The 17,658-nt window shown below is 44.7% G+C and overlaps 1 protein-coding gene and 1 non-coding gene across 3 annotated transcripts in view; one reads left to right on the forward strand and one right to left on the reverse strand.

The window, feature by feature from the left end:
* The window catches only part of RASGEF1B (RasGEF domain family member 1B), a 664,872-nt gene that overhangs the window by 191,021 nt on the left and 456,193 nt on the right, over positions 1 to 17,658 (reverse strand). The window lies entirely within an intron of this gene.
* TRNAW-CCA (transfer RNA tryptophan (anticodon CCA)) lies at positions 4,149 to 4,221 on the forward strand. The gene has a single exon. It is a non-coding gene; the product is annotated as a tRNA-Trp (tRNA).

A 17,658-nucleotide genomic window follows, 5' to 3' on the forward strand; every position in this document is an offset into this window, starting at 1 on the left:
GGGGAATGGAAAGTGGTACAACCCCTTTGGAAGACAGTTTAGCAATTTCCTAACAGAACTAAATATACCCTGACCATGCAATCCAGCAATCATGCTTCTTGGTACGTACCAAGGGAGTTAAAAACTGATGTTCACACAAAAACCCTGTAAACAGATGTTAATAGCAGATTTATGCATAACTGCCAAAACTTGAAAGCAACCGAAATGTTCTTCAGTAGGTGAATGGATAGACAAATTGTGGTACTAGACAATGGGATACCATTCAGTGCTAAAAGAAATGAGCTATGAAACCATGAAAAGACCTGAAGGAAATTTAAATGCATATTACTAGTGCAAGAAGCCAGTCTGAAAAAGCTACATGCTATATGATTCCAACTCTGTGACATTCCAGAAAAGGCTAAGTGGTTTCCAACCACTGATCTTTTCATTGCCTCCACAGCTTTACCTTTTCCAGAATGTCACAGAGTCGGAATCATACAGTATATAGCCTTCTCAGACTGGCTTCTTTAGATGTCCATTGACAGATAAATGGATAAAGAGGTTATGGTACGTATATACAATGGAATATTACTCAGCCACTAAAAGGAACACACTTGAGTCTGTTTTAATGAGGTGGATGAACCTAGAGCCTATTATACAGAGTGAAGTAAGTCAGAAAAATAAAAACAAATATCATGTATTAATGATTAATGCATATATATGGAATCTAGGGAGCTTCCCAGGTGGCGCTAGTGGTAAAGAACCAGTCTGCCAATGCAGGAGACGTAAGAGACATGGGTTCAATCCCTGGGTCAGGAAGGTCCCCTGGAGGAGGGCATGGCAACCCACTCCAGTATTCGTGCCTGGAGAATCCCATGGATAGAGGAGCCTGGCAGGCTATAGTCCATAGGATAGTAAAGAGTCAGACATGACTGAAGAGACAGCATGCTCGCATGCATGGAATCTAGAAAGACGTACTGATGAACCTATTTGCAGGGCAGCAATGGAGACACAGGCATAGAGAACAGACTTGCGAACACGGGAGTGAGAAGGGAGATGGTGAGACAAATGGAGAGAGCAGCATTGAAACATATGCTACCATATGGAAAACAGACCGCCAGTGGCAATTACTTTCTGTATGACTTAGGGAACTCAAACCGGGGCTCTGTGACAACCTAGAGGGGTGCAAAGGGGTGGGAAGTGGGAGGGAGGTTCCAGAGGGAGGGGACATACGTATATCTATGGCTGATGCATGTTGACGTATGGCAGAAACCAATACAATACTATAAAGCAATTATCCTTCAACTAAAAATAAATTAATTTAAAAAAATCAGTGGTTGCCAGGAAGTAGGGGAAGGAATGAATAAGCAAACCACAGAGGATTTTTAGGGTAGTGAAACTACTTCTGTGTGATACTACACGTTAATGGATATATGTTATTCTGTTATTATACACCAAGAATGAGCCCTAAGGTAAACTGTGGACTTTGGGTGACTGTGATGTGTCAATATAAGTTCATCAATTGCCTGTTCATACAGTCACTCTCTGCAAACATTTCCCACGAGGAGCAGGGTGAATTTTGATAAGTGGGCTTGTTGAGACTATGCACAACTCCTCCTGCCAAGCCGGAGAGCTCGAGGTCAGTGACTGAGCTGGTATGATGGAATTTCCTTCATAGTAAGATAAAAAACCAGAATCTGTTGTCTTCAGAAGATAGTAAGCACTTGCTTTTCATGTTTAATGGGGCCTTGGAGGTCAGGCCCAAATAGACATCTCTACTCAGAAAGATGGATTCTGCTGGAGCAATTTTACATTAATAAGAGATTAAAAACAACAATAATAACAACAAAAAATTCCGACTCAATGAGGATAAAGGAAATGAGTGCTGAGAGAGCTGGTTTAGATCCAAATTTTTCCAGCAAGCCAGAGAGTCTTGATAAAATTACTCAAGTGGGTCAGTGACTACATGTTGACATCCTTCTGTGATGTTTTCCTTTTATTTCCTAAAAAATTTTTGCTTGAAGTGTTTTTTGCAAAAACATTTATGTAATTACCATTATTTAGTTCTGGCCCTAAATTTCATATCTTGTTAAACCAAACCACTTGACCCAAAAAGTCAATTCTGTGTTTTCCAAGGACCTTTTTAAAATAGCTGCTTTACAGTGTTGTATTAGTCTCTACTGTACAACACAATGAATCAGCCATATATGAACATATATCCCCTCCCTTTTGGACTTTCTCTCCATTCAGGTCTTGGAGTGCAATAAGTAGAATTCGCTGTACAGTATGTTCTCATTAGTTATCTATTCGATACATAAGGGCTTCCCAGGTGGTGTTAGTGGTAAAGAACCTGCCGGCTGATACAGGAGATGCAAGATACTCAGGTTCGATCCCTGGACCGGGAAGATTCCCTGAAGGAGGGCATGGAAACCCACTCCAGTATTCTTGCCTGAAGAATCCTATGGACAGAGGAGCCTGGAAGGCCACAGTCAATGAGGCTGCAAAAAGTCCCACACGACCAAGTAATTTAGCATGCTCACTATACACAGTATCAATAGTGTATTTGCGTTGTCCCAGTCTCCCAGTTCCTCCCACCACCACTCCTTTCCTCTCCAAGGGCTTTTATGGTAAACATTAGTGGTCCCTCCACAGTATGGGTCACTGGCTGTGTACTTACTATAACTGTTTTTCCCTTCCTCCTGAATGGGAATCCCTCCCAATCCCCCTGAGGTCATGTTGGAGAAAGACATGGTCCTATTAGAGAAAAGGGCAAGGTCTGAACAAACATAAAAAGAGTGCATTGTCTTTGTTCTCTTTTTTCTTGCAGCAGCAAACTGAAGTTTTGAGGTGCTGGTGTCTAAGGATGCTGGAAACATTGTTAGCCTGGGTTCCTGAGAGGCTCTATGGAGCAGAGCTTCCTGCTACTCAGTGTTCCATATGTTGTATTGAGTTAAGCTAAATCGTGAGCTTATTTGTCATCACAGCATAATATAGCCTATACTGATTAGTATACTGGTAAACATGTTGAGACATATTCTTACTCAATAAGAGGGGAAAATCCTCTCTTTTTAATCCAGAAATGTATACACACTGCATCCATGTTTTCCAGGGAACACTTGTATAGTTTCTGACTTATGACTATGATCTCTCTTATTTTCTGTGCAAGTAACATCGATAAATGATTAAATGGGCTTCCCTGGTGGCTCAGATGGTAAAGAATCTGCATGCAATGCAGGAGACCCAGGTTTGATCCCTGGATGGGGAAGATCCCCTGGAGAAGGGAATGGCAACCCACTCCAGTATTCTTTCCTGGAGAATTCCATGGACAGAGGAGCCTGGCGGGCTACAGTCCATGGGGTTTCAAAGAGTCGGACATGACTGATCAACTAACGCTAGAAGTGGGAGGGGTCTCCCTCTACCTCCCTCATCTTTCTCACAACCACTGCCAGCTACTTACCCCCAAGTAACCAAGTAAATGATGGAATTCATTAATTCATTCAGCCAGTCATTTTTGAGAAAGATACTTTCTGGATGTTCCAAATATAAAACTGAAAAAAAAAGATTCAGACCATCCCTGTTCCCATAGAGCTTAGACCCCATGGATCTTAGATTACAGGGGAGGAATAAAAAATTAAGAAGTAAGTGAAATGGTAGCTTTTTTAGAAATGTAAAAGTGCTATTAGCAAAAAATAAACCAGGGAGGGGGATTATGGAGTGTCAAGGGTGAGGAAGAGTTGCCATAGTCCCAGTATTTATGACAATGCTTGGCACCAAGTTAAGTCTTCAATGAATGAAGGCCATTGGTGCATACTAATGATACTTATAGGAACTCTCAGCTTTTATTTTGGACCAGCCCAATACGTCTCTCTGTATGTGTACAGCCTTGAGGACTTGCCCTGTTTCTCCTATTGCCCAATAAAGTAGGAATGGCAGGTGCTAACTTGGAAAACAAAGATCAGCTATCATTAGACATATTCCTTAGACTCCTCAGATTGCTCACTGCCTTCTGTTCCCAATTCGACTTTGCTGAATATTGGTTTCATTTTTCGCTCACAAGCTTCCTCTTGACTCTCAGTATTTAGTGATGGTATTTAAATGCCTGAGTTAATGTTCAATCCCCCCTCAAGGACTCATCTCACTGCTGGAATCAGAGATATCAATTGGGTACTTCCCTGATGGCCCAGCGGCTAGGACTCCATGCTCCCAAAGCAGGGGACCCGGGTTCAATCCCCGGTCAGGGAACTAGATTCCACATACTGCAACTAAATATTCCCCCATGTGGCAACTAACCCACCACAGCCAAAGATATATGCTGCTACTGCTACTGCTAAGTCACTTCAGTCGTGTCTGACTCTGTGCAACCCCATAGACAGCAGCCCACCAGGCTCCCCCATCCCTGGGATTCTCCAGGCAAGAGCACTGGAGTGGGTTGCCATTTCCTTCTCCAATGCATGAAAGTGAAAAGTGAAAGGGAAGTTGCTCAGTCGTGCCAGACCCTCAGCATGGACTGCAGCCTACCAGGCTCCTCCATCCATGGGATTTTCCAGGCAAGAGTACTGGAGTGGGGTGCCATTGCCTTCTCCGCAAAGATATATACACATGTATTATTTTTTAAAGAAATGTCAATTGATGTCTGCTATTCAAAAGCAGGGACATTACTTTGCCAACAAAGGTCCATCTAGTCAAGGCTATGGTTTTTCCAGTGGCCACGTATGGATGTGAGAGTTGGACTGTGAAGAAAGCTGAGTGCCGAAGAACTGATGTTTTTGAACTGTGGTGTTGGAGAAGACTCTTGAGAGTCCCTTAGACTTCAAGGAGATCCAATCAGTCCATCCTAAAGGAGATCAGTCCCGGGTGTTCTTTGGAAGGACTGATGCTAAAGCTGAAACTCCAATCCTTTGGCCACCTCATGCAAAGAGTTGACTCATTGGAAAAGACTGTGATGCTGGGAGGGATTGAGGGCAGGAGGAAAAGGGGACGACAGAGCATGAGATGGCTGGATGGCATCACCAACTTGATGGACATGAGTTTGAGTGAACTCCAGGAGTTGGTGATGGACAGGGAGGCCTGGCGTGCTGCAATTCATGGGGCTGCAAAGAGTCAGACACGACTGAGCGACTGAACTGAACTGAACTGAACCTACATTTCTTTGGAGGAAAATTTTCCCACCCTCAGACCCCTGGTATCTAAGCCATTACATTATATGCACACGATCCCTTTTCTTTATTTCCCTTCTCCAATCATAGAGGCTTTAGGTACTTAAGCTAATGGTGAACGTCTGAACTAAGCTAAGCCTTTGGCTTGCTGGTGTTAAAAAAAAAAAGATGAGCTGGGATGACTAAGTTCTCTGCCTCCTAAGTTTGAGTTAAGTCATGCAGAGAGTACCAGCTGGTGATATGAAATGAAGCTGAAAAAAGCCATGAAACAGACTTGGGTTCATGGCAAGCCAAAGGAACATGCAATCCGAAATTATGAGGCAGTATTAATAGAAACTATGAGTAAGCAAAAAAAAAAGAAAAGCTTTATAGCAAAACAAGCAAGCACTTGGAGATGGGTCCACAAAGAGCAGAGAAAGAAAGAAGGTGACTGCATGTCCTCTACCATCCCCTAGAGCTGTACCATGAGAACTGTCCAGTTTTCATTCTAAAGAGAATACTGAATCAATGTACATCATCACAACAAACAATTTTCCCCAACTCACCTTGAGGAGGTCATTCAGAAAAGTGAAGTCAACAGCCAGACCCTATTGGTCCTGGCAGGCTTCATGCTTTACCCCACCCCCTTTGGCAACTTGACCATTGTTGGAAGAGGTCATAGAGAGCACCTGACCGATGACTGACCTATAAGCGGCACCCCAGTAATCAGAGGCTCCCCACCCCCACTCCTGTCTGTGAAGTGGTCTGTCCAGTGTTCCCACAGTCAAAGCTACTCCAAGGACACAGCCTCAACACAGCAATGTGTTGTTGAGACCATCTGGACTGGGCACATGATGGAACCCTGTTAAGATGGGCCTCTGTGTAAACTTTAAGATACTGGTGGGTGAACAAAGAGACCGACTTGTCCTTCAGCTGGTGGAGACACATGTGTGGTTAGTCCTCTTGCTTGTTACAATGACCACCTATCAATGTGGAGCAGTCTGTTTTTACCTTCAACTGATCCCTGCCCTCCCTGGCTGGGACCAGTTTCTAATTTCATGTGGGAAATTAGAAAATTTCAGGTTGAGAACCAATAATTATGCGGAGGGTATTGAAGACAACTGTGTTGGAAATCAGGAACAGAAGGGAGATCTTCACTGATTCCCACCTCCAGGAGACCAGGAAACAGACCTGTAAACCATCATTTTCAACAAAAGTGGATAAACGGCAATAGAGATTCACAAAGTGAGTACGAGGATGGAAACTCGCATCACACAGCCAGGGACCAGCCCACTGTTCCCAAGTTCCTTGCTGTCAGTGTATTGGGCTTGTTCCTACAGTTAGGCTTCCAGCCTCAGTTTCCCTGTCTCGGTCCTCGGTGTTTTGTCAGAACTCTCCACCAGGAATCACAAGCTGGAATCAAGACTGCCAGGAGAAATATCAACAACCTCAGATGTGCAGATGATACCAATACCACTCAAATGGCAGAAAGTGAAGTGAAACTAAAGAGCCTCTTGATGAGGGTGAAAGAGGAAAGTGAAAAAGTTGGCTTAAAACTCAGTATTCAAAAAACTAAGATCATGGCATCAGTCTCATCACTTCATGGCAAACAGAAGATGGAAAAGTGGAAGCAGTGACAAATTTTATTTTCTTGGGCTCCAAAATCACTGTTGACTAACTGCAGCCATGAAACTAAAAGATGTTTGCTCCTTGAAAGGAAAGCTATGATAAACCTAGACAGCATATTAAAAAGCAAAGGCATCATTTTGCTGATAGAGGTCTGTATAATCAAAGCTATGGTTTTTCCAGTAGTCATGTATGGATGCAAGAGTTGGGCCGTAAAGAAGGCTGAGCACCAAAGAACTGATGCTTTAAAAGTGTGGTGCTTGAGAAGACTCTTGAGGGTCCCTTGAATGGCAAGGAGTTCCAACCAGTCCTAAAGGAAATTATTCCTGAATATTCATCGGAAGGACTGATGCTGAAGCTGAAGCTCCAACACTCTGGCCACCTGATACGAAGAGTTGACTCACTGGAAGACTGTGATGCTGGGAAAGATTGGAGGCAGAAGGAGAAGAAGGCAGCAGATAATGAGATGGTTAGATAGTATCACTGACTCAATGGACATGAGTTTGAGCGAACTCAGGGAGATAGTGAAGGACAGGGAAGCTTGGCACACTTCAGTTCATGGGGTTGTAAGAAGTCAGACATGACTTAGGGACTGAACAACAAAAACAATGCCACGCTAAGGAGCATGGGCTTTATGAAATAGGTAAAATGAATGGCCACTGAAAAGCTTTAAGCATATATTTGGACTTTGTAATTCTAAGGTAGTTCCACTGTGTACACATGTCCTTTCTCAATTATTGAATGAAACACTAATTTTCCAGATGTGATTAAGGTCCCAAGTCATTTGACTTGAAGATAAGGAGATTATCCTAGGTGAGCCTGACCTAATCAGTTCAGTTCAGTTCAGTTGCTCAGTCATGTCTGACTCTTCACAACCCCATCAGGTAAGCCCTTAAAATGGACTGAGCTCATCAGAGCAACAGAGATTCAAAGCAGGAGATAAATTTGACATGACGGATATTCTCCACTGCTGGAGGGGCCATGTGAGGAGTGGGAATGGCACACAGTATCTGAGTGGTCCCTGACTGACAGTCAGCAGGCACACGGGAATTTCAGTCCTGCAACAGCAAGGAACTGAAATCTATCAGCCACCTGAAGGGGCTTGGAATGGGATCTTGAGTTCCTGATGAAAACACAGCCAACCAACCCCTTGATTTCAGCCTGGTGAGGTACCGAGCAGAGAATCCAGCTACCCTATCCCTTCAGCAATGTGAGCTCACAGGAGGTATGGTTTTGAACCACCCCATCCCTGGAGATTTGCTCTGCAGCATCAGAAAACAAACACAGGCTTCTGCTGGACTGGGCGGGAAACTGTTTTGTGAGGATTAAGACTAGAGACTGGGATTTAGGGAGGGGGCTGCCGCAGTTATGCAGACGTGGGCTGAGTGCCCAGAACCACAAGGAGGCCTTCCCCGCTGAGTTCAGCTCACCACTACCTCTAAACTCGGTGCTGTAAAACACCCCAGCCACTTGGGAGGAGGCCACTTTCCACGGCTGGCTGGCTCCCCCAGCTTCTCCTTTCTCCTACCAACATGGGGTATAGGGTCCCCACCAGCTTCCTGTTGGAGCCCTTCTGAGTTGTGAAAATTAGTCATACTTCTTACCAGTAGCTCCCTTCTGGAGGCACAGATATACAGCAGCAGTTCTCAACCCTGACAGCTTATGGCAGTGATCTAAGGAGCTTTTAAAAATAATGATAGCCAGTGTAGCCCTCCAGAGCCTCTCATTTTACTGTCTTTTTTTTTTTTTTTTGCTATTTTTCTTAACCTTTCCAGTGATTCTAATGCACAGTCATGGTTGAAAACAGCTGAAATAAAACAGACCTCCACCTGAAAGTGTAGGACTTAAAGAATAGTAATAAAATATCATCCTCTCATCTGTCTTTATAATAGCATGATAAACTCTTCTTCTTCCTCTTTCTTCTCTGTTCTCCTCTACCAATAAGGAAACTATCCTCATCACCATGATCATAAAAACAATGATGATGATGTGAAGTTTGATTTGTTAATTTAACACTTTATTATGTAAATGATTTCAGGTTGTTGATGAGGAAACAAGGGCTTCCCACGTGGCTCAGCGGTAAAGAACCTGCCTGCAATGCCGGAGACGCAGGAGACATGGGTTCAGTCCCTGGGTGGGGAAGATCCTCTGGAGGAGGAAATGGCAACCCACTCCAGTATTCTTGCCTGGGAAATCCCACGGGCAGAGGAGCCTGGTGGGCTACAGTCCACGGGATCGCAAAGAGTTAGACACGACTGAGTGACTGGGCATACAACATGAGGAAACAAAGGCTTAAAAACGTTAAACAAACTGCTTTACAATTATAGTTATTGCGGGCTCCACACAGCCTCAAACCCAACTCCACATCCCAAAGCCCTTGTTTTCCACAAAAACACGATTCCATAAGGAACTGTAAAGAATATACTTACCACTCTTTACATCAGCCACCATCCGCTGATCACTGCCCATGTTCTAGACCATCAAGTATGTTTCTGATTTCATTTGATCCTTATACTGATGCTATACGGTGGGAATAAATGCCTCCACAGTGATAAAACTAAGGTTCAGAATGGTTAAAGAACTAGCCCAGGTTCAGACAACAAGTAAGAGATGAATTCAGAAGCGGTACCAATCTTCTGATTCCAAGTCCAGTATTTTCAATTGTACTCACTTGGTCCTAAGTGACAGAAGCCTCTGGCAAAGGCAGAATATCCTTGAAAAATATAGGGAAAACTTGAGTCTGAATAAAGTAAGAAAAACCAAGCCCTGGGCTTCCCTGGTGGCTCAGTGGTAAAGAATCCACCCGCCAATGCAAGAGACACAGGTTCAAACCCTGGTCTGGGAAGATCCCCCATGCCTCAGAGCAGCTAAGCCCATGTGCCATAACTACTGAGCCTGAGCTGTAAAGCCTGTGTGCCACAACAAGAGAAGCCGCTGCAATGCGGGGCCCGTGTACCGCACCTAGAGAGCAGCCCCCACTCACCACAATACGAGAAAAGCTCCCACAGCAGCAAAGACCCAGCACCACCAAAACTAAATGAATAAAATTAGAAAACCCCAAACGATCACTGCTCTTCCTGCAGGTTTCTCTTCCACCACTTAGTGAAGTGAAGTGAAGTTGCTCAGTCGTGTCTGACTCTTTACAACCCCATGGACTGTAGCCTATCAGGCTCCTCTGTCCATGGGATTTTCCAGGCAAGAGTGCCGGAGTGGATTGCCATTTCCTTCTCCAGGGGACCTTCCCGACCCAGGAATACTCATATAAAGTCTTCAGACAATTCCAAGCCCTCACTTGCCACCGTAACAAGTAGTGGCAGGCTGCCCTTGACGGCAGTTCTTGCTAATGGCAACACTGCAGTTCTTCCCAGAGCAGTGATCCTGTCAAGAGACCCACACGAAAACACAGACACACATTTACACGTGTGTGAATGCAAGTGACAAGCACAAGACATCACGTCCCAGAAAGTTCATCATGAGTATTCTGGGCGGTAAGGGACCTTTTTAAATCTTCTTCTTTCTTATTGCCTATTTCTTATTTCTAATTTTAAAAAGGTATCTACTCAGACCCTTCTTGGTTGGTTTTGCAACAATAACCAACATTAATGAATGACATGATGAGAGAAAATAATGGTCTCGGAAATTCCTTTCTCCTCCTGCCTTTTCAACCCTACTGTCATGTATTAGTATTCAAACCCTCTCCTCCAAAGCTGGCTTCATGTTGGGCCCCAATAAACTCCCTCCTTACTATTGCTGTATTCATCATTCATGCAGTTTCACACTTCTGAGTGTCTATGGGCTTCCCGGGTGGTGCCAGTGGTAAAGAACCCGCCTGCCAATGCGGGAGATGTAAGACATGAGGTTTCAACCCCTGGGTCAGGAATATCCCCTGGAGGAGGACATGGCAACCCACTCCAGTATTCTTGCCTGGAGAATTCCATGGACAGCGAGCCTTGCAGGCTGCAGTCCATGGGGTCACAGAGTTGGACATGATTGAAGCCACTTAGCACGCGTGCCCTGAATGCCTGTAAATGCTCCTGGCAATAGATAAGTAACATTCTCTGTCTTCAAGAAATTCGCATCTAAGGTTCAAAACTAATTCACGAGCTTTTTAATACACCTGAAGCATTACAGTGTAAGGAAGAAGCAACTCCATTCTCTGCTTTTCCTCTTCAGAATTATATCTTCCTGGCTCCACGTACCTTAGACTGAAAGAGCCTAAACCTGGCAGCTGCTACATTACAGGAAAGAGGCACACATCTGTCTACAGACAGCATGTAATGGAGAGAAATAAATATAAGGTCAGCGGTGGGACACTAGACTTAAATTTGTGGGCTTTAAGTAGGGTGACCTTCACATTTATTGTTCAAGCCTTTGAGATACTTTGGAGAATGAAAAGAGGTGGTGTTAGTCATTATCCTGAGACAATAGACATAAACCCTAAACCTCCCCCCGAAACAGGGACCTATGTTCACTCTCATAAGGGATTAAGGAAGGGAATCATGACTCTTTTCTACTGAGATGACTTCTGAGAAAATCAAGGGTATCTACTCAGACCCTTCTTGGTCGGTTTTGCGATAAGGCTGAAATAATTTCAACACATGTGGTTTGCACCATTCTGCATATGGACCAACCATCTATCTATCCGATGAATTTGCCACATTGACACTGAGACGTTTCTTCCAGCTCTGCCTCTCAGTTCCTCACCATCATGCATGCGCGCCAGGTCACTTCAGTCATGACTGTAGCCCACCAGGTTCCTCTGTCCATGGGATTCTCCAGGCAAGAAAGTTGGAGTGGGTTGCCATGCCCTCCTCCAGGGGATCTTCCCCACCCAGGGATCGAACCCACATCTCTTGGGTCTCCTGCATTGATAGTCAGGTTCTTCACCATGAGTACCACCTGGGAAGCCCCTTCTTGTGTTGGTCCAGAGGTTTGTGCCTTTGAGTCCTTTTTCTCTGCAGCTACTCTTCCCATAGTACAGCTGCTGGGCTTCCCTCAGCCTCTACAATGTGATGGCAGAGGCAGGCCCAGCCGCAGCTGCAGAAACATAGGTAAAGGGCTCCCTAGAGCTGGCTGGTGGGGTAAGAGCAGTGGCTCAGGCTTCGCTGTTGCTCTGGATCCCTCCTGGTTGCTACGGAAAATGATTTAGGGGCATAATGAGGGCGCCCTGTCGCGTTTACCGCGAGCAGGCTTCATCGGGGCAGAATTTCACTCAGCAGATGAACATAGACAGATGCACGTTTCCTCCTCCGATGAAATATTAAACATGACAGGTGCGTTACCCATCAGGAAAGCAGCATACAAAACGCTTGTGTAACCCACGAGGTCCTCCCCTCTCCACCTCCCCTGCTTGGCTGGGCTCTGGGAGGTGATATCCCTCCTGCAACGCCGTTCAGGTATTCAATTCCAAAAGTTACGGCCAGCGGTATCCTTGGGAAGATAATTTAAAGGCTTTTGGCTTTAAATTAAGAATCCATTAAGATAATAAAATGTTTTCTTCAAGTTTATTGTTATTCTGCCTAAGGGATCCGCGGGGGAACATAGGATAAAAACTATGAGGAGAAAGATTCCCGTCACTATGGAAACAGATTCATTTATTTTTATGGGCTGATTTCTAATTCCTCTCCCTCGGCAAAGCTCCCACTAACTTCTGATGCTAGGAGATTATGCTCACTCGGAGGACATTTTGCTGCTTCGGGTGGTATTTCTTCTTTATTTGGGGAGGTGGGGTGTAGAGAAGAAGGGCTCGATAAAGAGCCAAAATGCATAAGAATACCTTTCCAAAGGGTTGACTCCAAGCAGAATAGTCAACTGATTGGACTAAGGAGGCTGTATTCAGAATTCACAATGAGTAGATGGAAATACAGCCCCCTAACAGGGACCAGCTTGACATCAACTCTTAAAAATGCAGAGCACACACACACAGAGGGGTTCAAGAAGCATACCTCCTGCATGAAATTCTATCTACCAGCTGTGTTCAGTCTGGAACTTATTGATATATCATAACTAGGTATAGATCTCATCACAATGGGTAGCATTCTAAAGAAACCCCAATTTGTTTCATATCAATTAATGTTAACTTCTTGGGTCTCACTATTGGCAGAGCTGAGGTCCTTTAATAGAATGCTGATACTATGTCTTATGAGTTATTCTCTATCCCCCTCTTAGTAAAATGGCAAAGGAGATAAACAGCAACTTCTAGGAACAAAGGAGCGTTGTGACTGATATTTGTGATTATGCTGAACTCTCAGGCTGAAAAATGTTGGGGATATAAATAGCATGGTATGATTTCACTCAATCTGCTCTCAGAGGCCCCATATTCTTATTTATTTGCTTGCATGGTCATTCAATATGCTGTGAGATCCCACACACTGGGAGGATGGTCGATCACAGATCTTTGTATTGGAATCTGTTCAAGTCCTGAAAGGCAGACAGGAATAGTACATGCAGAACTGGTGGAAAGATTAGTGGGGCAATTCACCTATCAAGTCTGACTGTACACCTACCACTCCCCTCCTCAGGCCACTCAGAAGTGAACCATCGGCCCTGGAAAGCCACTGGAACGGAGCCAGAAAAATCATGATTCAGCAAGTGGGGGTTCAGGCAAAGTTCGATGCAGTGTGTGTGTGTGTGTTTGGCTATGGGTGTGGGTATATAAAGGTGTCGGTGTGCTGACAGCTTCCCTGGGGTGTGGCAAAATGTTCCCTATGTACTATTTTAAGAACTGGTTCTAAAACATCTGAATGCCGTGATTTCAAATGGCCAGAGCTTTGACAGCAGGAGACATGTGGATATTTGGACTGGTTTCTTCATCACTATGTTTGACACATGTGGCGTTCTCTGCTTATTTCAGTGCAAATCTGCATACAGTCCTTCGGGGCTGTTTATCCCGTTTACCTGCCTCCCATCCAAGAAACTCTAAATGATACTGAAAGCAGGATGCAGAGCTGAGTAAAAATATACATAAAAGAAGACCAAATAAGTGAAACCGGGACAGCAGAGTACGTGATATAATATCTTCTATTCCAAGGGCCCATTTTCCACAGCAGGGGTGGGGGAAGGGGATGCGCATTAAAAGGTTTTGGTGAAAGCACTGGTATCACTCTGAATTAGAAGAAAGCTTAGAGATATTAGATAATAGAAATACAGCACAATGACGCTAACATCTTCATTTCATGTCAATAACCATATACTGAGTGGTTATATGTGAGGTTCCATGCAGAAGGCCCTTGCTCGCAATGATTCTATAATCTAGTGGAGGGTGCAAGTGTAAGAACAATGACTCATTGGAAAGAGGAAGGGGGAAGGAGGTGCCTAAGGTGATGCTAAGATTCTTACTCGATGGACTAGCAAGAAATACAGGAGAATGAGCAATTAAATATTTTTCCAATTACTATAAAAACAATATGTGCTCTGTTTTCCTGGGCATTGCCCCACCCAGGGAAACAATCCTAACAGTCTGCTGAATATCTATTGCTTTCCTCATATCCATTCAAGCACAGAGACACGTGTACACATACAGGGCTTTTCTAGATTGACTTTGTACAATAATTAGATTATACTATCTGATATACTAGATACTACTGTACATATTACTTTCTGAGTTGCTTTTTTTTTATTTTATTTTTACTTTATTTTACTTTACAATACTGTACTGGTTTTGCCATACATTGACATGAATCCGCCACGGGTGTATACGAGCTCCCGATCCTGAATCCCCCTCCCACCTCCCACCCCAATGAGTTGCTTTTTGACTTCAGAATACATTATGGGCTTCTTTTCACATCAAATAGCTGCATAATGGCTATAATGCACTGTCATCTATTCTCCCCGATGGGCATTCTGTTTGTCCCCAAGTTCGCACCACGACACAAAATAAACATCTTTACTTATATATGCTTATACAGAGATGTGCTTTGACTTCAGTAAGAGAACCCAAAAGTGGGATTGCCGGGTTAAAGGATATACATGCTTTTCATCACTGAGTCTTTCAGATTTCTTGTCAAAGATTGTGAAGCGATTTTTGCTCCACCAACAATAGAAGGAAATTCTTAGTGATGATGAGCAATTGTGAGGGGTGGGGGCCTGGGTGGTCCAGGGGAAAGAAGGGACCATAGTTTAGCTTCAGTTCAGTTCAGTCGCTCAGGCAGCTTGACTGTTGACTAATTAAGTCTAAGATGCCTACTTGATGTGTGCACGGTGATACCCAGCAGGCAGTGAGATGCTGAGCGCTGACGGGAAAGGATCTCAGTGTGAGTGAGGAAGTGGAAGTGGGTGGAATCTTTCTGGGGAGGAGGACAGAGCGGCGGGGGTTGGGGGTGTGGGGCTGACTATAGATCCTGAGGCAGTTCCCTCACCACAGCACTGAGTGGAGAAAATCAGGAATTAGTGAAGGAGGCTAAGGATGTGTCAAGCAGGAGCTAAGAAGCCAAGAGAGTGCAGGTTAAGGGAAATAAGAGGAAGAGTCAGTTTCAAGAAGCAGGGTGTGGACTATGGCACTAAAGGCTGGGTGAGACCGTTCATCACAGTGACCTGGACATTTTCTTTCTTTTTTAAAAAATATCTGTTTATTACAGTAAAAGTCACATAATATAAAACGTACCATTTTGACCATATTTTGCTGCCCAGCTCAGTGGCACTAAGCGCATTCACACTGCGTGCAGCTCTCACCATCATGCATCTCCTGAGTTTTTCACTTTCCTAAACTGACACTCTGTCCCCATTACACAACAATCCTCCATTCTCCTTTCCCATCCCACCCCGCCTCCCGCCCCTGTGTGCTCTGTTGCTCAGTCATGTCTAACTCTTTGAAACCCCACGGACTATAGCCTGCCGGATTTCTTCTGTCCATGGGATTCCCCAGGCAAGAATACTGCAGTGGGTTGCCATTTCCTTCTCAGGGGACCTTCCCGACCCAGGGATCAAACACACGAACACGTGTCTCTTGCATCTCCTGCACTGGCAGGAAGATTCTTTACCACCGAGCCACCGGGAAGCCCTCCTGTCCATGGCATTTACCAATGTACTTCTGACTCTCTGAGTCTGACTATTCTAGGTACTTCATATAAGTGGAATCAAACAGTATTTGTCTGCACCTAATGTCTGCGTGCATGCTAAGTCACTCAGTCGTGTCCGACTCTTTGCAACCCTATGGAAGAACCACCAGGTTCTTCCGTCCATGGGATTCTCCAGGCAAGAATACTGGAATAGGTTGCCATGCCTTCTCCAGGGGATCTTCCCAACCCAGGGGTCAAACCTGCATCTCATGTTTTCTGCATTGGCATGTGGGTTCTTTACTACAAGCACCACCTGGGAAGCCCCACACCTAATGTCTACTGGAATACATTTTTGTGAACATTCTCTTCTTATACCTTATGGTTGGGGCTATAGAAATGGGAGTTCCAACTTTCTAGTTTTCTAAAAATAAAAAAAAACCTGATCTGTGTCAACTTTAAGGAACACGGTGATGCATATACATTAAATACCCTTCGTCCTAAGACCATCGTAGGCCATCGCCACTATTGGCAGAGCTGCCGACGAGTTGGAAAATGGAGGTATTTCAGCTTGATCTCGATTCCCCTCCCTCTGCCCTTCTTGGGAAAGAAGTGCTGGCAATCACAGGATAAAAAGCCCTAAATCGTTCCTTGAGCAGAAAAACAGCCTCTAAACTATCAAAAGCTGACCATGTCGGCACTGACAGACACAGGCTATGGGGCCGAAATCTTCCTCTCGTCAGCTTCTCTCTCTGGACCCTAGAAACAGAGTGCTCAGCTGCCTGTCATCCCTGGTTGTCCTGGTGACAAGCTCTCAGTGTGTCTGTGCAGCACATAGTATAATTATTCAGGTCACACACCTCCTGGGATGGTCCCATGTTCTCAGGACAGAAAGGGACTCGACAGAAATGGACCCACTCATGTACACACAGAGCTATCTGACCAGTTATTTGGGGACAGCTAGGCTAAAGGGCCTGACTTCCACGGCTCTGTCTGACCCTGGGACTCCCAGAGCCTTTTATATAAAAGTAGGTAAAATAAACAGTGAACAAAAAGAAAAAGCCTTCTGAACTCTTCCCTAAGACCAAAGTTTGTTGACTGGATTCTTATGGAAACTCAAGTTAAAGGAATGGGAGTTGGCAGATTTAGATAAAGGGCCCTGGTGGCTCAAACAGTAAAGAATCCACCTGCATATATGGGACATCCTGGTTCAGTCTCTGGGTTGGAAAGATTCCCTGGAGAAGGAAATGGCAATCCACTCCAGTATTCTTGCCTGGAGAATCCTATGGACAGAGGGGTCTGGCAGGCTACAGTGCTTGGGGTCACAGTGTCAGACACGACTGAAGAAACTGATCATGTCACCTCCACCCATTCATTTCCTGTATTAAGTGATGACTGAGCCCATTCATGGAGCTGCCTATGTGAGGGACTCTTCAGAGAAGAGCAGCCCTCTCGTGATACAAGAGGCCCAATCTGTGCTGGTGCCATGTAAATGTGTGCAAAGGAAAGCGAGCTTTTCACCTCTGACCTCATGGAGTCAGGTGACGCCAAGGTATCAAATGCCGCTCTAGACAGGTTTTCAGGAGGACACGGTGTTTGCACAACAGTGATAAAGGCTCCCCTGGGAATTGCAAATATGATTCGACTTACAGCAGTCACTCTTGCCTCTGGAGACCGGGAGGATCTGAGCTGCAGGAAAAAAAAAAAAAAAAAAGCCACACAACGAGTGTGAATTAACAGAATGAATCCACTCAGGAGACTGGCAGGTGGACGATAATTACAGCTAGGCAGCCAGAGCTGGTCTAGCCCTGAGGAGGAAATATCATTTTGATTACGCTCAGGAGGATCTATTTATGATCAGGTTTCCTGGCTGAGTCAGACTGAATATGGTTCCAGGTTTAAAAAACAAACTTTGGATAAGAATA

This window comes from Ovis aries, chromosome 6 (genome assembly GCF_016772045.2).
Source record: "Ovis aries strain OAR_USU_Benz2616 breed Rambouillet chromosome 6, ARS-UI_Ramb_v3.0, whole genome shotgun sequence".
Lineage (NCBI taxonomy): Eukaryota > Metazoa > Chordata > Mammalia > Artiodactyla > Bovidae > Ovis > Ovis aries.